This window comes from Gallus gallus, chromosome 1 (assembly GCF_016699485.2).
Source record: "Gallus gallus isolate bGalGal1 chromosome 1, bGalGal1.mat.broiler.GRCg7b, whole genome shotgun sequence".
Classification (NCBI taxonomy): Eukaryota; Metazoa; Chordata; class Aves; order Galliformes; family Phasianidae; genus Gallus; species Gallus gallus.
In genome coordinates this window covers 11,271,573-11,298,912 of record NC_052532.1, presented here as the reverse complement: position 1 = coordinate 11,298,912, position 27,340 = coordinate 11,271,573, and the positions used below count along the sequence as shown (strand labels likewise).

General features: G+C 37.6%; 1 protein-coding gene and 1 long non-coding RNA gene across 2 annotated transcripts in view; one reads left to right on the top strand and one right to left on the bottom strand.

The window, feature by feature from the left end:
• LOC121109474 overlaps positions 1-25,919 on the top strand; it is a 44,434-nt gene extending 18,515 nt beyond the window's left edge. Inside the window, exons 5-7 of the long non-coding RNA XR_005847333.2 lie at positions 1,264-5,185; positions 10,497-10,545; positions 25,904-25,919. This is a non-coding gene — a long non-coding RNA (uncharacterized LOC121109474). The remainder of the gene's footprint in view (positions 1-1,263; positions 5,186-10,496; positions 10,546-25,903) is intronic.
• Positions 1-27,340, bottom strand: part of SEMA3C (semaphorin 3C) — a 122,123-nt gene that overhangs the window by 73,537 nt on the left and 21,246 nt on the right. The window lies entirely within an intron of this gene.

Sequence of the window (27,340 nt, the reverse complement as noted above, 5' to 3'; positions counted from 1 at the left end):
GTGACCCTAAAGCCATGCAAAAGAAGTCTGAGAAAGGATTGAGTGCAAACGAAATCACAGAATTATAGAATCATAGAAACATTTGAATTGGAAGGGACCCTTAAAGGTCATCTAGTCCAACTCCCTTTCAAAGAACAGGGACACCTACAGCTAGATCAGGTGCTCATAGCCCCGTCCAGCCTGACCTTGAATGTTTCCAAGAACAGAGCACCGACCACTTCTCTGGGCAACCTATTCCAGTGCCTCAGAACCCTGACTGTAAAAAACGTCTTCATTATATCCAATCTAAATCTCCCCTCATTTAATTTGAAACTAATTCCTCTTGTCCCATCACAGCAGACACTGCTAAAGAGTCTGTCCCCTTCTTTTCTATGGCCCCCTCCCCTCCTTTAGATACTGAAAGGCTGATCTCAGGACTCCTCAGAGCCTTCTCTTCTCCAGGCTGAACAGCTCCAGCTCTCAGCCTGTTCTTGTAGGGGAGCTGTTCCATCTTTTGGATCATTTTTGTGGCCTTCCTCTAGATGCTCTCCAACAGGTCCACATTTCTCCTGTACTGAAGACTCCACATCTGGACATAATACTCCAGGTGAGGTCTCACCAGTGCAGAGTAGATGGGTGGGTTCACCTCCATCATCCTGCTGGCCACGTTTGGTCATGATGTGAAAGCTGGCAGTTCATTTTGGTGAGTTTATCAGTAGCAAACCAAATCTTGACTTTATTGAGTCTCTCCCCATCCATATAACAACTGACTAAGCTGTAAAAATGGGCTACATAATAATGAGGTTTTTGATAACGTTTCCTAGCACAGATGTTTCACAGTGGCTTCATTTGTTGCCTAACACTGCATAGGGAAATTATAAATACTAGTTGGAAATATATAGGTCTTTATGGTCTCATAATGTATTTGTTTCTATTACAGCTAGGATTAAGCTGTATAGAGTCAGTCCCGCAGGCTAAGTAATAACAAGTTTAATTAATGTGTTAAAGCCATATGAAGTCTTCAGCTGTCTAAGTACAACAATTCTATTCATCCACGCTGACTTAATAGCAATAATTTCCTAACAGCAAATTTATCTGTGAGACAATGCAAGCATTCAAATAGCATAAAGAAGGTGTTGTAATTAGTAAATATGGTAAAACTAATAAAGCAAGTGTTCATAGCACAAAAATGCAATAGAAAACTATATTAAAATAATAAACTGTACTTATACTTACACTTGGTAAATAAACATTTTGTCTCTTGAAATTTCTTTCTCCCTCCAGAAAAGCACATAGTCTCACAGCTGGCATCCAGGAAGAACCCTAATCCTGATTGCTACATGTGTCCAGTGAACCATCAATGGAATTGACTTTCTTTATTTTTGGAAGTTTTTATCTTGTGTAGGAAGGAACAAGACTGAACTCCATTCCTGTGACCAGATCAGATGTTTTGGCATGAAACTTTGCATGTTTCTTTTGGATATCACTTAGATGGTGTATAGAATGTGTGTTATTCATATGGATAGTATTCATTTATTTTTAGTAACTTCCACAAAGAAATTTGGTGGAAGGCAAAAATTGGACTATTGTCTCCAAATAAACACGTCAGTGCTCTCCACCTTATATATCAAGATGAGTATTAGGTTTAAAAAATGTAGATAATGTATACAAAATATGTTGTTGTTGTTGTTATTGTTTTTTAAATAGAAACTACCAGTTATAAATGCAGTGGGTAACAAGACTATAACAAGCAGTAACACTGACCAAAAATCCCAGACTTCTTAAAGAACTTTAATTGCATCTTAGTACATGGCCTGGAGAAGAATGAGCATAGCACAGACAGCACATCACTCAAGCAGCTCCAGGTTAAAAGGTAATAGCTGTTTCATACCACAGAGCAAACAACATTTAAAGTCAGGGATGGAAATAAAAGTGAATGCTGAACCCAAACAAAAATGCAAGTGGTGGATCAAGTACTGAAGTCATAGGTTTAGGTTTTACACTCTTATATGTGGGCTCAAAAGCTATGTCTGAGTCTGCAAAATCTACTAATCTGACTCCTATTTAACTTTTCACCTAAAAAACAATACCTCCAACAACATAAAGCAATCAAACTCTATTCTGGCTGTACTGCCATAGGAGAGGTCGTTCACTGAATCACCAGCCAAACTGCAGCATCAGCTGGGTGTGCCCAGGTGCAGATCCAGCTCCAATTAGCTCTGCAGCACTGAGAGCTGGCAGGATCCTTGTGCAAACCACAGCAGCTGCAAAACCTAGGTGGAGTGGTGTCTCAAGCTGTCTGTAATGAACATTAATTTGCTACATGTGGAAAAACATACTGAGAAATATTCACAGTTAAAAATATAACAAGGCTATGTTTTGATACTGAAGGCAGACTTACATGACTTTTGAATATCTACTTGGAAACTTCACAGTAATACTGGTTTATAGCTCTGGTTATCCTCTACCTATTCAGATCCAGATATGTAAAGATAACCAAGTACAACAAGTTGGAAAATAATGGCTCGTGCTTTCATCAGCAAGACTGAAAATAAACATTACAGAGATCAGTCTTCATGATGAACACTAATTAGTTGGTAAAATGCTCAAGAAGACACATATGTTATAAATAAGAACAATGAGCTTCTAAAAAACATTTGAAAAGGAAAATTCTTTCCATGTCAATGGATCAACTTTAGTATGCTATTGCTTTGGATACTTAGAAATTTTCTTCTTTATTCTCTTTTATTGACTGGCCTTGTAAGAGGTCCATTGGCTGTGTAGCAGTCAGGCTGAAGTATTTATCTGTATGCTGACAGTGAAACATAATTAACAAGAATAACTGCAGGTAGAAGAGTTTTAAATGCTGTAACCTTTGCATCTGGACACAGCATTCTATTTTATTGTTATAATCTGTAATCATTAAAAAATTTCTCATGCTCCTCAGGTTCCAAAGAAAAGTGAAATCCTCAGAAAGTCAGAGCCCTGGCTATCTGGAAAACGTTTTTTTCGGAACCTTGATATTGTATTCTAGTAAAACAAAGCCCACTCATCACTCTTGAAAAATGTTACGCCTTTGAAAACCCTTTTTAACCATCCTATGGAAACAATGACCACATAGACATAGCATATTTGTTATTATTCACTGCTCCTTTGTAAAGGAAAATTAGACCAAAAGTAGCACAGCAAATGTCCATAGCTACTAAGCACTGAGAATCCATAATAATCTTGGAAGTGCATTTACTATTTTTCCATGTATGGGGGAATGAGAAAAAAAGCTAATAAATAAAGTTAAAACTCCGGAAGATACTAGGAAATCTATTGTTGTACACTTAACTGCATTGAAAATATGTTCTGTATCTATAATTTCTTTAAATTTTAACCAACTGTGAGAAATACTGACTGATTTAATGGCCCTGTGAGTTTACTCTTCCATGCACATATGACTGACCCAAGCTGTGCTGCCTGGTGGTGTAATCAAATATAATATCCCCCACAGAAAGACAGAATCTAATCATCACCTGCCAATTCTCACTGATAGTCACAATACTTGCTAATTAGCTATACAGAAAAGGTCAAGGAAGGAGACACCGGAAATGAGATTCCTGTGGTGAAGTCCTACGTACAGCTCAGTTTGACCAAAACAACTTACATCTGGACAAAATTAGCACTCATACTCCAGATTCTTTGAACTCAGAGATAGTGGCCAAAGTGGCTTGGAAGCAAATACATATATGTGTATATAAAAACACACGCACACGACTCAAAAAGACTTCCAACTAAGATTTTTTAGGGCTGGTCAACAAGGCATATTAGAATCTGTGTCACATCTGTTAATGTTACACTTAGGACTTCAACCATAGGCAGAGAAAAAAACAAAAGACATGACTAAGTGGAAGTTGTGTATGTGGAAAAGAAAGGAAAAGGACACTCGTCTTTGAGGGCACATTAACTGGTGAAGAGTACTGAGCTCATGGATGTGAAACAAATAGCTAAGGCTTGTAATGCACAATACAAGAGTCTAAAAATGTAAAGAATCTCATTGTATCAGCCAGGTTAAACAGTGAAATTCCAACATGAAAAAATATTCTGTTATTATTCTTCAGAGCTTGGAGTTCTTTTAACTCCTTTTTCCCCACTCTGACTCATACGTTGCACATCTGATAACAAGAGAAAAAAATTATATCTATCCTCAAAGCAATTTTCCACCATTTCAACTAATATTCTCTCCCTCTAATACTGATTTTAGTTTTTTTTCTGTTTGACGAGGCCTATAACATTAATTAAATTCTAAATATAAAAGACTATGTATCACTATCAGTGGCATAAAGCCAGGACAATGTAATTTTACTGTGAAAACTGGCACAGTTTCATAGTAACTCTATATAGTTTCTTCAATTCAAAATTTAGGTTTGCAACCAGCAAAAGACTTACTGTTAAAATGCTTGAACACATTTGTCACTCCCCATAAAAGAGTACAGAGGAAGAACATATGTGACATGTGCTCAGATGTCTTGTTTCCGTACCCTTTCTTCAAAATATTCTTGCAAATTATGCCACCGACAGCATGATGCCAAGTGCCTTAGGGGTCACACTGGGCTTGCTTCACAGGACTACAATGATTATATCATGGTGGCGTTGACGTGCAGCCATGTCCAAACAGCTGCTAAAGAGATGACAGGATACCATCTGTCAGAAGAACCATGCCCAGCTGCTGTCTAATCTTAAGATTACTTTGCTGACATGATGCAGATGGCACAAAAAGCTTCATTACCAGCTTAGTTAACCAAGTAAAAAAATAAAAAATAAAAAAAAAATCCAATGTTACAATTAGCAACATCCTCTCTACAGATACAACATTGAGGCTTGAAGAAAACGGTATTCACCTCATGGCACAGCAGAAGGCAGCACAATCCACCATACAGAAGATGAAAACTAACAAAATGCTAAAAAATCTAATAGCCTTTTCTGTGTGGCTACTAGCACTCTCTGCCAGGATAATTTGTTCTTACAAATAAATCAGGTCTGGCCTTTAAGCTTTATCCTCCTCACACCCCCCCTGGAATGTATCCCAGACCTCTGAGCAAGGAGACCAGCCAGCCCTCAGCCAGCACCTCCACCTTTGGCCTGTGGGGAAAAGTTAAGTCTGAAGAACCGATCTCCCACAAAATGCAAGAGAGAATACTCCCATAGCATCATCACTTAGGTGAGCAAGAAAATGATTTTTGTTTTCTGGAACATCAGCTTTCTCCCTCTTATCACTGAACCTGATTTGAGTTTCTTCATCACTACCTATTAAGGAAATTGATAACACTTCCAAGGACTTCAAAGGTTACAGTTAGCTGATGCTAACAAGCCCATTGCTTTTCCTTCTGCTGTTTCCAAGAAGAAAAAAAAAAAAGATAGCTGTAAGAGAAAAGTTTGTGAAGTATCCCTTTAAATGTGTTTATGACCTTGCATTGCTATGATCTTGTTTTCTTTGTGATTAAAATTGCATGTTTGTTGATTAGGATAAATTATACAGATTTCATTGCTGTAACATGAAAAGTATGAGTGGAATTTTCCATTTAAGATGTTTAGCAGTACAACTCACTTTTGGTAAGATTTGTTCTGTCGCCATAAGGGCTTCTTGGAACCCCACCCTCTATTAACATTTAAGAAAAAAGAGATGCCATTTCATTATACTGTACAATGTATTTCACAAATCTGTATGTTTTGCCATCACTGCCAAAGTTCATAAAGGAAAAAACAAACAAACAAACAAAAAAAACAACCCAGGAAGAATAAAAAATACTGATAGGAAGCGATGCTGAATGCTAAAAAGGAACTTCATTTCAGTCATGTAGTTAGTTTACAATTAGCAAACGCAGTAATTCCATTTAAGGTTATAAAATGAGGATGCAGAACTCATAAAGAACAGTGCAGCTAGTAAAGAAGCCAGATGAGTAATGTCTCCTTTCTATGCTTTTTCTTTCTTTAAAGCAGAGTTTTTAAATAACAATGGATGCAAAGAAAACATCAAAAATGTCTCTCTGCAACTTCCTTTTTAGAATGCTTTCTTTACATGCTATTTTTGGTAGAATTATATGAAATACTAATTAAGCAAAGCGCAAACTCTCTCCTCTAATACACTGTGCACAGCTTTAAACCTGTACATGAGCTGTAATTCCCTTTAGATGTCTATGTAAAGCATAACAAGACACAACTTAAGATGAAAGTAAATAACAGAAAGTTAAGTCCTGATTATGAACTCCCTGTGTACTTCATTGATCTAGACTGAAACTTGTTGAATCCTACCCTGCTGAGGTGACTCATATTCAGTCCAGGCACACAAAATAAGAAATGCTATTATTGTTCAGTCTTTAACAACTATAGTCACCATAATACCTAGTAGATTTGTGTCTTTATTCTCATAATGTATTTGTGATAATGCACCAGTGCTGCTCCCCAATGGAAAATTACAGACAGAAGACTAAAGTACTTGCTCAAAGCATCACAGCATGCTGTTAAGCAGTAGAGAGGTGAACCACCATCTGCAGGAGGCACTGTGACTGCTTGGTAATGCTTCTGCCTAGGCAGAACTGGAAGAAATATAATTGTACTTTGTTCGTCATCAAATCCTGTATCAGAGTATGCAGCACATGGAGAGAAGCAGAGAAGGTGCTGTACCATGCTCATGTGTGTGTCTGAAGGAATAACGTAGACTCTCCTGAACTTGGGCAATTAGGGTGACTTCTCTGTCCTACAGTTTACCTAGCTGATAATGTCCTCTGTCATTCTTTCGATGCTACAAACATTACTAAAATGTTAAATATTGTTGTTGCTACCACCTAAAAGTCAGCAGAACAGGTCTGAATATCTTACAACCAAAATTCCTTACATACTTTAGTGGAGTAGCCTGGAGAAATTCCATTCAATATAATCACTTGGCTCAATCTTCTTTCCAGAATCTGGAAAATTTTCAGGTTCTCAGGGGAAAAAACATTTTATGTTTTCCAAAACAGCGTTTTCCCTTTAAGGGCAACTATGAAATCATAAAACAAATAGTAAACTTTTCACTATGTTTTTCACAAAATCTAGAAGTATTGTTTTATTCAAATATTAAATGCATGTTGTCAGTGCTCCTCTCAGTGAAAGTCCTCCTTTCTTTTCCTATGCTTCTGTACTAACAGCAAAATCTACTGAGAGTGAGAAACCACACTGCCCACCCGACAAAAGCTGCAGAGTCCTGACAGCATTGGTTGTTGTCTCTGTAACATCCTAAATAGTGAAAAGCTGCCAGTAGCCATTCTTTTCTTTTTCTTTCTTTTTTTTTTTCCTCCTCTGCATTTTATAAAGAAGCAGCAGCTCCAAGAACAACTCTCTGGCAGGGTGCTGTACATGCTGACTTGGAAAGTCAGATCTGATTCTAATCCAAACCAGCAGGCTGTGAAGAAAACCATAGTCTCTCAAGTGCAGCAAGCATTTCTCCCTCACCAGTAGTCTGCAGAGACACTGTGCCATCAAAGATTTTATTGTCCCAGCAGGTGCAGGTTACGTACCTTACAGATTCTAGCACTTTCAATTACAATTCAAACATGACACATCGATTTTTAAAGTGAAAATTTTCTGTTAAATGGTCTGAATAGCATTCTGTACAGTTACAGAACTGTATCAAGACATTTAGAGAGCAGAGGGATCAGTAAGACAGAAGAGAAACATATTTCACAGTCACAGATATATCTAATGAAAATTTCCTCCTGTAGTTTTGAACAGAACAGTTAGGCATGCAAGCAATTAAGCCATATTTGATTCAAACTCACTGTAATTAAAGCAGTTATGAATCCTTAAGATCACTGCTGCCACCCACTACCTCAGCTTCAAATCCCTGCACAACCAGAAGATCAGCTCTGTGTCACTGGGTACCTGTTGTGCTATCTTCTTACAAACTCTGCATTACTGCTGAGTAGTTTACACTTCCAAAAAGATTGTGTTGATATTCTAAATACTATGTAGATAGACTTTTCTACATATCTCTGTGCTTAAAAGTCAACAAGATAGAAGATCTCATATCCGTATGAGCGTAGTGTGTGGTATGTCATTACATTTTGATGTTTATACTGTTCTTAAATGCAAGTGCAAGACCTGTACCTGTTTTGGTGCAACCACCCTTCTTGATACTACTTAGAAGTGATTAAGTATTGGAGGCAAGCCTTGGTGTTTTCCCGGAGCACAGGAAAAGAGTGAGAAATTAAAAATGATGCTGTTTAAGCAGCTGAACACTCTCCATAATGCAGCCCTGGGCTCTAATCTCTCCCTTTTCCTCCATATGGGTAACTTCAAGTCTAAAAACCACATTTGGAATTGTAAGCCTAGTTTAGAGTTTCCCTACGCTTCAATGCTTTTTAGAGGTGCACTCAATTCTGGGTTCCAGGGACCTGTCCTTTTCTAAAGAATTGAACTGTACATAAAACACACAACATTATCTGAACTAAGGCTGTTAAAGTAGCTATGCTAGTTTCAGACAGACAAATAAATATGTTTCCCCTAGGCCTCTAATATTTTAATCATGGAGATATTAAGTGATTTTACAGCTGGAATCCCACTAGGAAGTAGACACTGTATACATTTAGCATATTAAGTACTCGTCATTCCTTGTGGGAGTAACTGATAAGAAACGCAAAACAGGCAAGTGGATTTGGCATATGTGTGAGGGAAAGGCTGACCTACACAAAAATGTTATTGATGGAAAAAAGGCTGGTGCATTTACAGTCTACACTGGGGATACAGAACCGACAGCCTTTCTACACTGTTAATGTTTTAACCAGAATCAACATTTACCTTTCATTTCTACTAGCCAAACCCATTTCATTATTATTAGGTTTTTTTAATCCTTCATTATTCCTTATCAGCATAACAAATCACATCAATCCAGCCTGACAAATGCATCCAGCTTCCCATTCTCCCATGCTTACCAAAGGTGTGATAGCATGGAGGGGTCAGGCCAAGTAAAACTTTAACACTGAATCCCAAATAAAAAATAAAACCCATCTACAAGCTGCCCAAAATGCAATTTCTGGCCTCAGCCAGAAACTCTCAAACCTATCCTTCTCTTTCCTGAAAAAAGTTGTTCAGTGGGTGACAGTGCCTCATGTTGGCTTGCTCTTTCAAAATCCTTCAGCATCATTAATTGTTGACTCACTCCTCTGCATCTCTGTGGTGATATCACTAACTCAGATAAATGCTGGCCTAAAAAGTTACATACAGCTGCAGTAACACTTCCTTCCACACAAATGTATTTGTATGTATGAAAATTAAGTTGGCTAAATGTGACTTTTTATCTTTTTATCTTCAAAGTACTTATTTTTAAAACTAGGCAGATCTGTGTTGGCTCGCCCTAGGTGCTCTTTTCAGAGGTGAAGAACATATCAAACATTTGATAAATATGAGCCTTTTCAAGAGAAATTCATGGAAACAAGTGATTGATTTTTGTTGTATGGCTATAAATTTCATGCGAATGTGCAATCCAGTTTCACAAATATTAAATACTAGAGACATAGCTTATTCCAGAAACTTGTTGCAAAACAACATTACCTACAGTTGTTAGTGACTTTATGTACAAGTGAAGGCCTTTGAGATTATACTAAAACACCACTAAAGATGTTATAATACTAGAGAATTATTTTCCTGGATTTTGTTGTTCATAACTTTCTTTGCTTGAAAGAGGTAAAACCTTTCTTTGATATACATAAGACCACACTGTCAGAACAAGAGTTTTTTGATATAGCTCTAGCCAAATCACTTTCCATAACCACATTTAAGGTTGACAAGGATAAACAACACAAACTCAGGTTATTTCTGTTTGCATTTCTCAGACTGAAAACATGACAGATTGTCATGGTTTTATGACTTTTGATCGGTATTCCACATCATAACATCATGTAATGTACTGGGAGTTAAAGAACTAATGCTGTAGCTCCACAGATTGTAGACAATTCCAGTCTCTTGGTCTCAGAAGAGAAAAATGAACTACAGCTCCCAGAAGACTTCATTGTTCTGTTTACATTTTCTATTCGGAGGGAAAGATAAAACTGACTGGGAGTCACGAGACTGTCTCTTTGTTCTCTGTGCTCCCTGACTATCTTGTCTATAGCATTAGAGTAAGGACTCTGGTTTCGGACACTCATCTTAATTGATTTATTAGACTCAATTCCAATTGTATTATGTTGTATTATTTCACGTTATATGTAGTAAATTAAGTTTTTCCCTTAGCACATTGTTGCTGTTTTCCTTCTCTAGGCCTATCTCCCTACATTTTCCCTTCCCCACTTTCCCTTTCCTAGGGCATGGGTCTGTAGTTCCCATCGTTCCCTGTGACAGAACTAGGCCAAACCGGGCTGAACTTTGACACAGATTTTCTTAATTTATTGTACACAGCAAAAAAGAACTTATTCACTGCAAAGTAAAGTGAGTCTGCTTGTTTACTAAATAGTGAAAATACATTGGGATTGAAAAACTGACAATTTCTCTTATTTTAGGAAGGACTGTAGAATTCAAAGGATTTCATTAATTTCAGCTTAAGATAAGGTACAGAATTTCTATTTCTTTCTTTAGCACATCATTGGTTTTTAACCTTTTAGCAGCTAGTGTTTAAATATGCTGCCCTCTCCTGTCTTGTGTCTCTGAATCTTTCTTTGTCCTCAAAGCCCAGCTGCAGCATCCTCACCAACCTCTGCTTTCTTCCATTTCCCTTGAGATGCTGCTGCTAGCTACAGCTGCTTTTGAAGCCTTTGCCTAACGTGTCCACAGAGTTTACAAGTGGACTTTACTCCACAGTATGCCCCATTTCCAATAACAAAAATGAACAGGCACACTTCTACAAATGCATGTGCAGAAGTTCAATATTCACATTTGTTTAATATTAATGACCACAGACACTCAAGTTGCAGCAAGTAGAGATTAAAGATGAGCAGACACAGGAGACCACAAAGAATGTTCAATGCAAAATAATCAAGTTAAATAACCATGAGACCAATAAAATTATCCTGGCAAAACTTATTGAAAATACAAATGAAGTTGCATTTCAATTTACATTTTTCTTTCTGGTTTATATGGTTCATTCCAATAGCTCAAATTCTATTTTCTTTGGACATACCATACCGCTGTGTTTAAAATTCTGGCTTAGCTAAAGTCAGAGTAAGAACATTGGACATCCCTAGAGGGATTCCAGAAATACTGGTAGACATCTTCAGTACAGGAAACCGAGCTCAGCACAGTAGGAAATATGGGGGGGAGGGGGGGGGGGAAGAAGAAAAAAAAAGTTTTTGTAATATTTCCGCATTTTCAATTTGAAAAGGGATTCACATTAGAGCCAAAAATTATGATTGCAAGTACATTTTCATAGGAAATGTTTCATTTGTCAGATTGTGGAGTAATATACCTAAACATTTCATTTTTGAGTGAATGGTCCAGAAAGCTATAGCACAGACTGTGATAGAGAGACCATGAAAATAGGAAAGCTTTTGTAACACGTATACTACATAAATCTATGGAATACACAGAATATTCAGAAATGCATGAAATATATTTGTATTTCTGCTTCTTTTCTGTGGAAAGTATATAGCTTATTAGCTTCAAATGCTAACATCCCATCCTCCTACAAAATGAGTGGAGAAAGAACAATTTTTATTTAAAAAATATTACAGGTTATAAGTAGCTGTCAAAAAGAACAAAATGTATATTTTGATTATTATACCACTCACACAAAAGCTAATGTAATGCAGCAAATCAAAGTGGAGAAGAAGAATTAGGAAGAATTTAAGTGTCATTATACCATCCTGCAGAGTTAAAGAAGCACCAACATATGTAGTTATGCTTACATTGTTTTTCTGATAAATGTGTAATTCTCTAGGGACCATCATTTCAATATTCCAGCACAACCTGTTTGAGTCATCTGCAAGTCCAGTAAAAGCTTCTCCTATGAAACTGTACTACAAATTACGTCAATAACTCCTGGCCTTGTCCTTAGTAGATATAGGGAACAACTGATAAACACTATGGCAATAACAGTTAGAAGACCGTTATCAAGTACTCTTCTCCCACACTATGATGTCTTTTCCTTTCCAGACTAAACAAATCCTATTATTTCAAGCTTTCCTTGCAGGTCATATCTTCATACTTCTTATCACTCTTGTTGCTGTCCTTCAGACTCTTTCTCTTTGCTTACATTTTGGTAAGAGTAGCGACCAAAGCTGAACTCATCAGCGTGGAGCAGAATAATGGCGTCCTGCCCTGAAATGGACATTTCCATGAATTTATGTGATACATTTATATTGTTACCGATTCAGTTTGCAAAGCATTATGCCTAACTCCAGTTCTGCAAAGTTGCTACCCAATTATGCTCCATTTTTCATTTGACCATTTCATTTCTTCTACCTAATTGCATATACAGACTTTGCAGTCCTCCTTATTGAATTTCAATTTATCTGAGATCACTTTTCAATTCAGTGAGATTATTTTGAGCTCTGACATTATCCTCCAAAAATCCGGTAACTCCTCACAGCTTGGTGTCATGTTAAAATGTGGAAATTCTATTCCATCATCCAATTTATGTTGAAGGTATTTAATGAATGAGATTCCAGACATACAACTTGCTTTCTTGTTGTAAATAAATGTTTCTAGTTTGACAGCAAAACAACTACTATTCTTAAATTGATTTCTACCCACTAAGCATGTATTAAATTAACCTAGAACTTCAGTTCTATATTTAACTTTTATAAATTTGAGAAAGTGGAGTATAAAGTAACAGACACACTTCCTCATGTCTATAAAATCAGATAGTCTATCAAAGAAAGAATTTGATCAGACTCAAATCCAATTTAGTCCTTATAAAACTACTTCATTTGATTCTGTTCATCTCATTATCCCCAAATGAATGAGTTTTCTGGCTCCTTTATTATTTACAGGTCAGTACATTTTTATGCCCTCTACCTTTTCACAAAAACCAGCATCATCTTTGCTGATCCACTGTGCTCTGATTCACTTAGACATCATCCCCCAAGGACTCTTGAAAAGTTCTGTTCTGTGAGAACAGAAGCCCAGCATTGCTTTGGTTGGTGGCAGGAAGCACTTCACCAACCACATTTTGAGCTTGAGTAGGGAAATTGCCAAAGATTTCCATCAGAAGTTTTGGATTTGGAAGCCCTGCTTTTGAGGTAAAGACAGATTTGTTAGAAACCTGGAGTACTTCATTCTACACATAGTCATCACCCAGGGAAATTCCTTGCAAGTTATACGTATTTATTAGTACAGACATTGACTTGGAACTGAAAGATTGCTTTAACTTCCCTTAAAGTAGTCTAGCACAAACTTAAGCAGCCTTTCATACTTTAAAATATCTGGTTTGTCTGAATATGCTTTTAAATTTATCGTACCATATTACAACATTTCTCCCCACTGAGATAAACCATGAAACCTGTAACCAAAACATGCTTATTTCCCACCTTTTTCGTTAGCTGCAGACTGGTACTCTTCTTTCCCATCTCTTATCCATAGAATCATAGAATGAATAAGGTTGGAAAAGACTACTAAGATCATCTAGTCCAACTGTTTACCCACCCCCACCATGCCCTCTAAACTGTGTCCCTCAGTGCCACATCTATCCTTTTCTTGAACACCTCCAGAGTCAGCGACTCCACCGCCTCCCTGTGAAGCCAGTTCCAGTGCCTCACCTCTCTTCTGGAGAAAAAAGTTTTCCTGGTATCTCACCTGACAGTCCCCTGGTGCAATTTAAGGACACCTCTTGTCCTACCACTGCTACTTGGGAGAAGAGTCCAAGCCCCACCTCACCACAGCCTCCTTTCAGGTAGTTGTGGAGAGTAAACCTCCCCTTCTCCAGACTGAACAATCCCAGCTCCCTCAGCTGCTCCCCATAAGACTTGTTCTCCAGACCCTTCACAGTTTTGTTGCCCTTCTCTGGACAAGCTCCAGGGCCTCCATTTATTTTGTAGTGATAAGCTCAAAACTGAACATACTACTTGAGGTATGACCCCACTAGTGTCAAGTACAGGGCATGACCACCTTCCTGATCCCAGTTTCCACGCTATTTCTGATAAAAGCCAGGAAGCTATTGGCCTTCTTGGACACCTAGGAACACTGCTGGCTCATGTTCAGTTGGCTGTCAACTAACACCCCCAGATCCTTTTCCTGCCACTCTGCCCAAAGCAGAAAATATTTTGATATTCATAGCAAGACTCAAAAAAGATTTTACAGTACCTGCAGTATCGGGCTTACAGTACAAGCCTATTACAGAATAAGAATACTTCTTTTCTTCTTCTCTGCTTCAAGTAACAAGAAGAATTTCTAGGCCAAAGTTAAGTTTTTCTGGATTTATTATTAAAAACACACACTTTGAAATATTTCTATTTCAGTTTGCTTAAAGGTACTTAAGAACATTTCGCTTTTGTGGAGTTTTGTATTCATTCATTCAACTTGGGAAGAAAACTAGCACTGCAAGTTAAAGTATTCAGAAGATGGAATCTGCCTGAATAAAATGGAATTTGACCACTATGTTATTGTGAATTATAATACTATGAATTATAGAGTTTTTCTTAATTACATTAGCATATTTTCCATAGGAGTCCAATTAACTCATCCAGTGCATGGAATACTGAATAACCTTTAAGTAATTTAATATTTTTTTCATTTTCTTTCCTCAAGGATAGGAATTATTCAACATCTTCTGAAGACCATATTTTAAACTTCTCTGAGTACTATGTGGTGTAGTTTTGTGTGCCTACAGAAATGTTATCTAAGGGGCTATTATAATGTGTATTAATTATTGGATACAGAATTCAGCTTAAGAAATACAGTATGCAATTGAAGATACAAAAATGTATATTTTTAGACTAACACGGCATAGTACTTTGCATGACCAGTTTCATGTTGCTTATTATCAAGCCTTAAGTTTAAATATTTTGCAGTTCTGCAATCAGAGGCATCTCATACCTTGTTGGAAGCACTTTGTGACCAGCTGAAAATGCTACTTAATTTATGGGTCTATCATTCTCTAGGTACAGAAAGAGGACTCAATTCCCTCAAAAATGTTGAGCTGAAGTTTTCCTGTCTTCCACTTATACTTTCTATGCTCTATAAAAGAAAAAGAAGAAGAAAAAAAAAAAAAGGAAAGGAAAGAAAGAAAGAAAAAAGAGAGTAGCAATCCACAGCCAAGAATCATATCTCAATTTCTGCTTCATTCCAGAGATAGAGGTAGTATGCAAAGAAACGGCATGATAATTTCACAATGATCATGAAAGAAATTGAGTTAAATTTAGGCCATTTCCTAGCCTTTTAGTGACTGACTTGATCCTTCAGTAATGCTCTCTTCACATGGCTGGGTTTTGGAAGAGTTTTGTAATGACTGTAATTCTCAACTGTGCTCACTCATCAGTTCTATTTCCAGGCTGATGAAAAGGGGGAGCTCTGTGAATAGCTGACCTGATATACTAAAAGGCTTCACATTACACAAGCTCTTATGCTTTCTGATCTTTAATAATAAAGTTTGTCAGTTTTTCAGTTCTTATCCATCCTGGAGTCCTATCAGAAAACGCCAGCAGGCCCTCTCTGAGATGAGAGCTTCCACAGCAACATTTAGGTCATGGGAACCTTTTCAGTGACTTCAACAGCCAGTGGATCAGATTTTAAAAAGATGCCAAAAGCAAATTTTTCTCTGAATTTCATAGAACTATGATTTCTTCAGATTGCTATTCAGAAAACTTGCAAAACACAATAGTATGTACACTTACCCATGACATTGGGCTTAGTGTATGTATACAGAAGGTCTTGACCTGTTCATACATTACAAGAGAGATTCCAAGGCTCAGAGCTAAGGTAACTGAGATCTTTGAAGTAGAACATAAATGTAAGTAGTGCACAAATAACATAGTGGTTTTGTTTCTTGCTAGAGGAAAATTTCAGTGTATTTATAATGGCCTTTGATGCTCCCTGTAAATTTGCAAACAAGAGGCCACAGGTCCTCTTGATGAAACTTTGGTTTTAAATATATATAAAACAAGTTGCTGAAAGAGTTTGGAGAAGTTTGAGGAAAACAAACAGAAGGTTAGACATACATCACCAAAACATGGATTAGTTAAATTTTAAAAGATCAACTAGACAAGTTTTTGCTCTCACATGTTACAAAGGGTTGTTAAAATAGCTCTTTTTAACTAGATACTTAAACTAAGAGCACAATGTCTGAACAAGAGATTAAGATATACACTGGCTATGCGTTTGCGTTTCAGGACTTTTTAAACAAACCCCTACAAACTATCCTCATTAGAATTAAACACAGTTACAAAAAAAAAAAAAAAAAAAAAAAAAAAAAAAAAAAAAAAAAAAGGTCTCTCCTTTCTAGAGTAGAATCTGAATGAACTTTGATGTGTGGATCTGAAATGTTCAAGTAATTTTATCCTATATGTTCTATTTGGTAGCAAATCTAGAGAGGAAGACTGACATAGTATCTATGGAAATTAGAAGTAGATTCTGTTAAATGGGCTGTGTGCTACATGTTAAGTGAGTACTGAAACAGATACCAGCTTAACTGAGAAATCTGGATAGCTTGTTGGTCACCACTCACGATTAGAGGACAGAAATCTTGTTTGAAGTGAGCTTAAATATTCAACTTGCTTGACATGTATTGTCCTGCCAAAAGCCCACTCTAAACCTTGCTAACTGGAACAGATACTTCAGATGAAAAATATTTTATGGTTGTCCCAAGAAACAGAAACAATGAGATTCTGAGCATTACCATATTGCATATGAAAAGAAAGGAAAAATGTACGTGTCTTCAGATCCTGTAACTGTCGACAACTTTTGTATTTGGCACTTGAAGACCACTTTCCACTCCTCAGAAAGAGGTAGTGATACACTATACTTCAGAGTTTTTTTTAACTCCTCTGAGAGACTCTAGGGTTTGATGTATTAGTAGCCATGGTTAAAATAATCCTTTTGTGGAAGCAGACAGGATGTCATTAGCAGTTCTGAGAATGGCTTTTCAATGGCACACAGAATAAAAATTGTTTGTTTCTACAAACTTTGATCCATGTATGTCATCATTAGTTCCTACAGCAAACCACAACCAAATCAAAAAGAATCAAAGTAGGATTCTTTTAAAAATCTAGTTTGTTTCACATTTATCACTTTGGCTTTCTCATTCCATAGCATGCATAAATCCAGGTCTTGAAGATGGCTAGATATGTTTGTAAAATCTACCTGAATTTGACATGCATATTTAAAACTTGGGTTTTCTGCAGTTTCCTTCCAGTTCATCCAAATACAGAGGGCATAATGCTCACACATGTAAAAGCTGCACATTAAGTTGTACTGTTTTACTCTGACAGGGTAGTCAGGTTTTTTTTGTTTGTTTGTTTGTTTGTTTTTCTTTTATTCCACAAATATGAAAATGCCTTGCAGAAAAATAAAGCTAAGATTGCATACACCAAAAGTATTCCTTGGTAGAGTCTCCAGTGTAGCAGCTATAGACAGCATGCTCATCAGTGAACAAACTGCCATTTTGAGTAGCTTTTACAAACATTCATCTTTCACTGCCCCGAACTTTTAAATGAGACTAGGCAACCCTTTCATCTAAAAGATACTGTTGCACACTGCCCCATTAGCTTACATAAACCTGCTGCTGTAAGCATGCATTACCACAACCTAGTAGTGACATACTGATTTTCAAGCTGAAACTACTTCCCTTGAGACTAGAGAGCATACGGTTGCTTGTTAGACCTGCTGGGTAAAGCACGTTGATGGCTAAAATGGGAAAGGATGGAAGAAGTTAGGTGTGAATCTTTGTTAATTTATTATTATTATTACCATTCTGAAAACAATAATTCAGTCTTGCAAACTGGCCTTTTGGACCTAAAGTGCTTCAGACTGGGTTTATTACCCAGATGTAATTCATAAGCACTGGAGCTATAATCAGTAGTAAGATCATATTAAAACTATTAGATTTTGAACTACAAGAAAGTACAGAAAGGCAGCACTAGGGACTTTTGGTACATGTGATTGAGATCATAATTAAACACCTGTTGTACAGAGCCTAGCCAGACAGCCAGACAGCTATGCAACCTGTAGGAGCCCTTCTGTGAAATGTTTAATGGGCTTTATGTTAGAATATAAAGAAAGCTGTTTTAGCTCACACCAGAGGTCTACACAGTGTCCACTTCCAAAATAGCTGTAGGGCAAAAAATATAATGAAAATGATCTTTCAAATGAGATTCCAATTTTTCCAGTAAAAAAGTTTCCACACATTTATAGATCATTATTTGGTGTATCTAAATTTCTGTGTTTAGCAGTGTAACAAGCCACACACTGAAACTTTTTGGGGTTTTTTTTTTTTTTTGGTTGAACAGGTAGAACAAATTATATTAAGTGGAAAACTTAAACACTTCAAAGAGATTTCACCTCCTAGTGTTTTAACAGATTGATGACACACAACTACCTCCCTGAAAGCACTCATGAGCTTCCTCTATGCTGGATAGTAAGCAGTGCCCTATTCACAGCAGAAACACACACACACACAAAAGAAAGAAAATAAAAATATAAAAGAATTACATGAATGCTCATGAAGTAGAGTTTAAAAATTGTAGCCTACAGGCAAAGATCTCAACAGTCAAGCTGACATTAGCTCCATGGATGCAAGCTCCAGTCTTTTCAGGTAAAAGTGTACTGCGGCTTTAATCCCTACTGAAAACAGTAGTTTTTAGAATAGTTTAGGCAACTAGAGAAACCAGAAAGATTCTTTCAAGCAGAAAATGTAACAGACCTGTTCCTACATGGTACATATCCATGGATGAGGTTGCAGTGTGTTGTGGCTGAAGTGCTACATAGCTGTAGCTCAGAAGAGCATGTGATGAGACAACCTATAGAACATACTAAGCAGTTCTGTTTCAGTAATGATTCACGGCAACTAAATGGGTAGAGTGGTCCCTGAAAGAAAAAAAAACAGTTTACATATGACCAATGTAGGGAGTGGTCCCTTCTTCCATTCCTTCATTCAGATCTACAGCTCAGAAGATTCTCACACTCTACTACTTTGCTTCCATGCTCATCTCTCTTCATGAACATGCTTGGACCACATGCAATCCAACAAGATCCCTCTAATACTTCCAGAAGTCCAATTGTTTCCCAGAGACTCTCCCACATCCTTTTGTTTGTCTGTTCTGGAAAAAAGATCTGCTTATACTGGAAAATCAAAAAAAAAAAAAAAAAAAAAAAGTAGCAAAAGAACTGCAGTAATTTATGCTTTATAGAGCCTAATACTAGATAAAAAATAAAACCACATTGACTGGATGTGCGTACATGTGAGTGGAGGGATGACAAATCACTGCTCCAAGATGCTTTGTAAACTCTGCTCCAGGCAGAGCTCATTACAAGTGTTCAACTGGGAGACTCAACAGTAGCAAAAATGAAACATTGCATTACACTGCTTCGGTAATTTAATGGTTCCCGAGCTTCTACTCCACAGTCTCAGAGTAGTGCAGGTAGCAAAAGCAATACCCCGGGCTGGAGCATGCAAAAAGGTGACAGGCAAAGCAGGAACAGATACGGTGAAAGAGAAGCATGCATTCAGCCTTCTGTAGGTGCCACAGTACGTAGGGGAGAGGTAACAGTCTCTTGAAACTCACTACAAGAAGACAGCAGCATGGAGGCATGATGCTTCGATAACTCATCTCTTATCAGGACCCCAGAATGGGGAACAGAGTTAGAAGCAGCAGATTCTCTCCCCCTGGACACACACATAAATTTGAAGGGTCACCTCCAGCCTTTAAATGCTGGAGAATTCACCACACTGCCACCCAGCCTTGGTATCAGCAGACTCAATACAGATCAAGTGAGAGAAACCCACAATTCCAGCTAAGTAGGGAGCTACCTGTTTCCTACTGTAGGTGTTCCTTACTGCTTACTGCCTTTCCTTCTTGGCAGCATTAGAGAAAGAAAAGGTGGAATACCTGAAGCAACAGGAAATTAATCTTAAACATGATATAATGGATACACAGCTCTTCAGTCCTCGGAATCTAACATGTGGTCCACTGAAGTTAGCTATGTTATTAGACTCTGTGTCAGACAAACCAAAGCTCTTCATTATCCCTTCTCTAAAACAAACATCTATTTTTCCATTTAATCCAGTTTCACATTTTCCTGGATCGTCTGCTCATGTGAAACACAGTCCACTTCTTTCTTCCTCCTTCTGTCATTTCCCATTCTTCCTCTCCTGCCTTCCTCTCATCCTCTCATCAAAGCCTGCAGCATGCTCATTTGTGCTGCTAAATACTCACCCAGTCCAATCTATTCTGGGGTATATTATTAGCCTCTAATCCCTGGAAAATAATATTGTTCTTAAAAAGCTCTCATGCATGAGGAAGTTAAAAATGCATTTCAATCACTTTGAACAAATACTGAGAATTTCCATTGAGCACTAACAATTACTGGATGGAGACAAGAGAAAATTGCTCCAGTTTTCTGACCTGCACTGCACTGTAAGCTCAATCCAGTTAAATTCAGTTAAAGACAGCCATGCTAGCTTTATTAACACTGCTAGATCAGAGGGTTAGACAGCAAGCCCTCAAATGCTCAGTACCGTCTAAACATCTCCTAACTTCTTCTGGCACATCTTGAACTCTAAAGTTCAGAGCCTTCTAAAAATACACAGTGGGAGCTGCAGGGCCAGCTGGCAGCAGCACCTCTGCCCCACAACATGCCGTGGGCATGGGGACGGCCACAACCCTGCCCCCTCAATGCCATCTGGGTGAGAAGTCATGAGAGTGACACCAGCATCAGTGGTGACAGCATGGAGCAATGCCAGGAGCCCTGGCCTGACACACAGAGTGAGCGGGGCCTGCCAGATTTACCCACATATTCACTGCCCCTCTGAAATCAAATCTCCATTCAGAACATTGTTGTATGTAAGGTGTGAGAAGCACAGCACCAAAATGGCTTGGAGGAGAAGGATCATTACAGTGGCTGTAGTTTTATTACACAAAACACCATATTTATTTTTGGAAAGCAATAATGTAGAGAGACAGGAGAAAAAAAAAGAAAAAGGCATGAAATACAGCTGAAAATTAGAAGGATTGATTTCTCTTGTCTTATTTTCAGTTCTGATGTCTAATCCACAATGTGATAGCAGGGAAAATTTTCTGCTCCTGTTTTCCTGCAAGTCTTACAGTTCCCAGTGTCATTTCTGCAGCTGGCTCCAGTCTCTCTCCTGTAGAGCCTCCTGTTATGTTTAATTGCACAGTGTTCTCATGTGGTTTTTGTTTTGTTTTGTTTTGTTTTTGTTTTTTGGCTTTTATGCAAAAATTCTTCACAGTAGGTAGTGAAAAACTGCTTTAAAATCCAAGCACAAATTCTAATGTTCTAATGAAAACATAAGCATTTTGGATATTATTTAATACTTCTTCTAATGCATCTTCCAATTTTTCCATACCTTCAAGGAAGTGATAAAAATAATGGGCTCAAAAGGTACAATATATATTCATTAACTCTACTTGAAGAACAGCAGCATCACATTAACTAAACACCATTAATTAAACACCATTCCGTATTGCATACCTAAACAGTACTGCATTTTAAAATTGCCAGCTGCATTGCACACAAACATTGAACGACAAAGAAAGCAAAAGAACAAACCAGAATTTCTTCTTATTTTGCATACACTATATAATTCATTTTACAATCCTTTGAAATGTCTGCAAGTTGCCTTCAGGCACTTTATGTATCTAAAATGAAATATATATATATATATATGATTTATTTTGTTAATTTGCACTATTACCTGGATCATATTTTGCAAGGATATACTTGCTAGAAATACATCTAAAGCATCAGGGAAAACACAAGTTTTTCTCCAGCGTCATGGAGAGAGGCTTTCTTGTTTCCTATTGTTCTTTAACAAAAGTCCATTCACTCCCACCAAGCGCTTACTTCTCTCTGCCCCTTTTAACTTCAGCTCAAAGAACTGACGGATCAGCTAACTTTTTCCTCCAAGATTGCAAATTCCTCTGCAGTGCAACTTCTTTTTTTGTTACATAGTAAATAACAGGCATAAGGAGATAATTTTACATGCATATTTGCACAACAACAGTAAAGACTGCTTCAGAACTGCATTTTCATCTCCTTTCCATCACTATATTCTTTAGGGGAATTTGAAGAGGAGTAAATGCTGCCTAGTTATCCTGTATTCTGGCCTCCCCTGTGCAAAATATGCTTGATGTCATTGGTGAGGACAAGGAAGCAGCAGATTGCTAAACTGTATAATGGAGATTGTTGGCACCAGGGACAATTGTCTGAGTAAACAATGTTACATTAAGCCTGAGGCTCACACAAAACTTCAGACCTAAATATGGTTGGTTAAGCATGAGCTTGTGCAGAGCACAAGCCTATAGGGCCCAATCAAACCTCTGCTTTCAAAGGAAGCCCTCAGCTGAACAGACTCATGCACTTGAGTAAAGTATGAAGATGGGGTTCAGAATTGTTGAAATCTACCTTCACTGTAATATTCCAACACTGGTAATAATACTGAGAACATCATTCGTGGAGTGAGCAACATATTTCTACATCATGAAACCCTATCCCTGGAGAAAGCTGTGGATGCCCCATTCCTGGAAGCATTTAAGGACAGGTTGGATGGGGCCTGAGGCAGCCTTATCTGGTGGGTGGCAACCAGATCATGGCAGTGGGTTGGCACAGGATGGTCCTGAAGGTCTCTTTCAACCTAAGCCATTCTATAATTAGATGATTCTATGATCTCTGTATTGAGACCTCTTTATTGCTTGCCTCCATTCACCATGGACAGACTTGATGCCTAAGAGCAAAGTCATAAAGTGCTGCAGAGATGAGAGCAGACCAGTACAGCCTGCTCTTACCAGCAATCTTTAGTGTGGCTCTGCCCCATTGCATCTGGTAAGATAACTCTGCCTGAAGCATCAGGAAATAAATTGCTTGAGTGCCCTTCAGGTGCATGACCAGGTGTCATTTCCCTTTGTAGGCAAAACTCAAGATTTCCTTCCTCAGTCAAACTGAATGGCAAAACTCAGGATAAAGTAGGCTCCAAACCCCAGGAACTACATACTCTCTAATTCACGCTTCTGTCCTACTGCACGTATGGTTCGCATAGGGCAAGAATAGACATGTGCCTGAATGTATTAAAAAGCTGAGAATGCAGCCCCACGTATTTGTACAGCTGGTGAGTCAATGTTAAAATGACAAGCTTCAGAAAACAACATGCACACAAGCATGCAAAGAGAGTGGTCCAAAGTCTTGGAGGAATTACCTCATTATCGCTTGGACTGTACTGTGTCACTGGTGATATGTTAGATGCCTAGGGACTTGTCCAATCATACTTTTACTACTGCAAATCTAATACCTTATACACAGTTAAGAGGGTAGTGCATATTCATTGACTTCAAGGGAGTTAGTCTGGATTTGCACACATTACATTACTGTTAGAACAATATAAGCATACGCACCTGTAAGAAATAAATTAAAACTGTACTAAATTGTATTTAGCATTACTTTGAACCCTATCCGAAGAAAGTCTATCATGGCACAGCCCTGTACCACTCCAAGATAATCCATGGAATAATGAACTCCTTGCTGAGCTCTTCAGTATTAGTAATGTGAAGAAAAATTGGCACAAGTTCGGAATGCTAGAATATTCAAGAGACTGAGTGATGAAGAAAGATCAAGAAAACATGAACAAACAAACAAGCCAAAGCACGGTCATCAAGGCTGAAAAATTATTGCAAAGCAACATAACAACAGTTCTGTGTATGACTGCCCTATGTACAGATGAGAGAGGATTAGTATGGTGTACAAAAGTATAATTCACTGTTACAAAGAGTTATAAAATAGAAAACAAAGGCTCACAGTTAGAAAATAATTCTTCTTCCTGAAATAACAGCTCAGAAGAAAATTTTCTGTGCTTAGGACATTCATTACTGAACAAAAAAAAGCACTACAAAAATGTGCTGGAGTAAACACTTCTGAACTAAAAAGGATTAGAGGATTTCAAGATTTCTAATATTTCTGATTTCAGGGTTCTTACACTTATAATACATGTCATCTCATACTGTCCGTCTCTGCTTCTTAAGACAAAGATCTCACAGTGATATTTTGTGCATGTGCCTATGTGTGTGTGCATGTAGTTAGGGACAGAGAACTGTGTGTACATGTACATGTATTGGAGGAGATACTTAGATATCATTTTTACCTGGGGCAAAAATTATAGAAGTGTTCTGAATTCAGGCGTATCTTGAATAGATATTTATCCTGTTGCTTGGGGGAATGACACATAAAAGCTCAAAGAAACAAGAGAAGTTAGTAAAAGAGAGCCAAATTTTCTGCTGGCATAATTTCATTAGAGAGAAACGCAGCTGCCCCCACATACATAGCTGAGAAGGCTACTTGAATGATGAAGAGAGAAGTGGGAGTGAGCTTAAATGTGTGGTTTCAAATTGTATTTTTCATTGTCAGCACAAATCCTAATTGCAACACGGGGCAATTTTTATTTATTACTCATTTCAGAATTTTCATAGCTTATATATGTATATTGCCTTGCACTTCACAACTTTAGAATCAGTATCTAAGATTGTTCTGATATTCATATTCACTATAAGGTATGCCTTATACTGAAGAAATGTACAATTTTCACCCTCTTTTTTTTTTTTTTTTTTCCTCACTTCTGTAAAAATAATACACAAAACAACAAAATTCACAGTCTTCAACATTTTATAGTTATTTTGGGAACAGTAGTTTCCTCCAAGTACTGAAGTAAATTGTTCTTACAAAGCACCTAACAGCAATTTAATTACATTACTGAAGTTTTAAAGGATATACACCGTGGTCAACATCCATTGCCGAATATAGGGATGTTTGCATTCAAAAAATGTTTAGATACTGGGACATGGTTTAGCGGGGAAATATTAGTGGATGGTTGGACTGGATGATCTTGGAGGTATTTTCCAACCTTGGCGATTCTATTATTCTATAATTCTATGATGTGTATGTCTGTATGAAACATTTGGGGATTATTAATACATAGAAATGACAAGGTCTCTTCACTTAGAACTGTCAAAACTTCCAAGTGCAGGAGAATTTTCTAGTGACGTGCACAAAATTCACAAAGTTAGGCCATGAGTTAGCAGGCCTGAAGTGAGGACAAAGGACTAGCAGCCTTCCCAAACTAAATGCTTCTACATATCCAATCATCTAACACTACAGCAAATCTCTGAGGCTCAATTGGTGCAGATGACAGAGGATTCTGGGGCCATGTGGTTAATGTTCCCTTTCTCTGGTGGGCCATGGGAACCATCTGGTGGATGAGCAGAAAGGAACTCTGGTCTTCCACCACCCAAAAGACATCTTCTCTGGATGCCTACCTGTGCAGCCTGCTGTAGGGGACCTGCTTTAGCAGGAGGTTGGACTCGATGATCTCTAGAGGTCCCTTCCAACCCCTATAATTCTGTGATTCTGTGATTCTCATAGACTGTTTGGCTGCTACTTAGGATATTAAAAAGTTGCAATTATGAAAACAAGAATCTGCAGTTAGGACTCAGATTTACTCTACTGCTCTTTATCTTTCTCGACATAGTTCAGTTCATTTTGTACTTCGTTTTATTCTATTTTATTTTATTTGTGTAGGAGCAGAGCTTAAAAAAAAAAAAGGAGTGAAAAGTTCACTTATTTGATAACCTCATATCTCCTACATATGACAGTTATTTAGGAAACTTGGTCTGGAATTGGAACTTCTGCCTCTTTGCTACTAAATTAAGATGGAAATTAAACCATTTTCTCTCTCATTTTTTTATTATATGCAACAGAGAAAAGAAAGTATTGTCTGCTCAGTTCTTAGAATGTAAACTATGCAAACATTTTTCTTTAGGCTATAACCCTTCATCTGGATTCCAGACTGATGGAGGTACCTCCCTGCAGACCTGAATGAGTGAACTAAACACCAAGACTTGTGTCATATTTCTGTCCTCAGCAATTCCCCACTAGCTACTTCCAGGTAATGTTTAAAGAATCATGATGTTTTTTGGCAGCATTTGTTTATTTGACAGGGCTGCTTTAGCTCCCAATCTGAGGTTCCTAACTCTCTCAAGGGGCTCAAGTGCAAGCAATGGGCACTTAGCACTGGTTTTGAATCCCACTCCAGGAGCCAGGCATACAAAAACTATTGTTGCTAGACACTTTGACACAGCATTCCCTCACTTTGTAATACTGATTTCATGCAGTCACTATCTATTGTGTTTTACTTTTGAGTCTGCTGTGCGTATAACATACAGCAAGCAGCATCACTCACTGGTAAACTGTCTTTTGAAGCTCATTCACTATAATTTAATATAAAGTTTTCAGGTATTAATGTTATAGACCCCTGTAATGGATTGGGCCACTATATTTGAACCATTATACAGGATGATTGTGGAGTGAAAATGTATCTCAAGTTCTCAATCAGTTACTGCAGGTATCTGTCATTCAACTGCAATGATCCATCCTTTATCCTAGAGCTTGGGAAAGTAAGCAGCTGTGAGGATGCTTTGGTGAGAATTGTAATGTTACTACAGAAAGCTTATTCTGTCTATCCAGACCTTAAAAGTATTAATTCCTTTTGTTTTCTTCTGAGCTATTAGTGAATTTACCTAAGAACAATCTGAGTATGCATTCTTGTTCCAGTTATTATTTCTTGCTCTAAGGTAAATGCTTTATAGACATATTTTTGTTTATTTAATGAGTGACATGTGAACTTCCACTGGGTGCCTAAGTCTATTAAAAAAGCTGTGGTACAGGGCTACCAGACTTATAAGGTATGTAAACCACACAGTGAACAGTGACTGTATTTCTATTCAATGGTTAAAGGCACAAAAGAACCATGGGAACCTTGCTCCAGTCTTTATTTCTGACTTTAGTAAAACAAACCTTAATTCTTTATTTGTCAAATTACTATCTGTTACAGTTTGAACTTTCCTTAAGCTTTACTCTCCTAATGAAGTTTAATCTGCCTCTGGCTTAAAGCAAAAGAGCTTTGTGTGTTCGTGTGTATGCAGTGTGAATGTGGTTTTGCAGAAAAGGAAGTATTCTGAAAGGTAGGGGCTAAAATCAATGGAAAATGGAAGCCAGCCTATTGCCCTTGTTTTTCCAGCTGTCAAATTTTACTCTAATAAAGTAGATAGTATTTCTTTACAACCCCATTAGTTTTTCCTAAGCAAACTGACAATACCATTCACTGTTCTGTGAATGCAATCTCCATAATTTATGCTATTCTTCTGTGAGAAATGCCCTGAACACTTGTGTGTAGAAAAAGGAACCTTTCAGAAACATG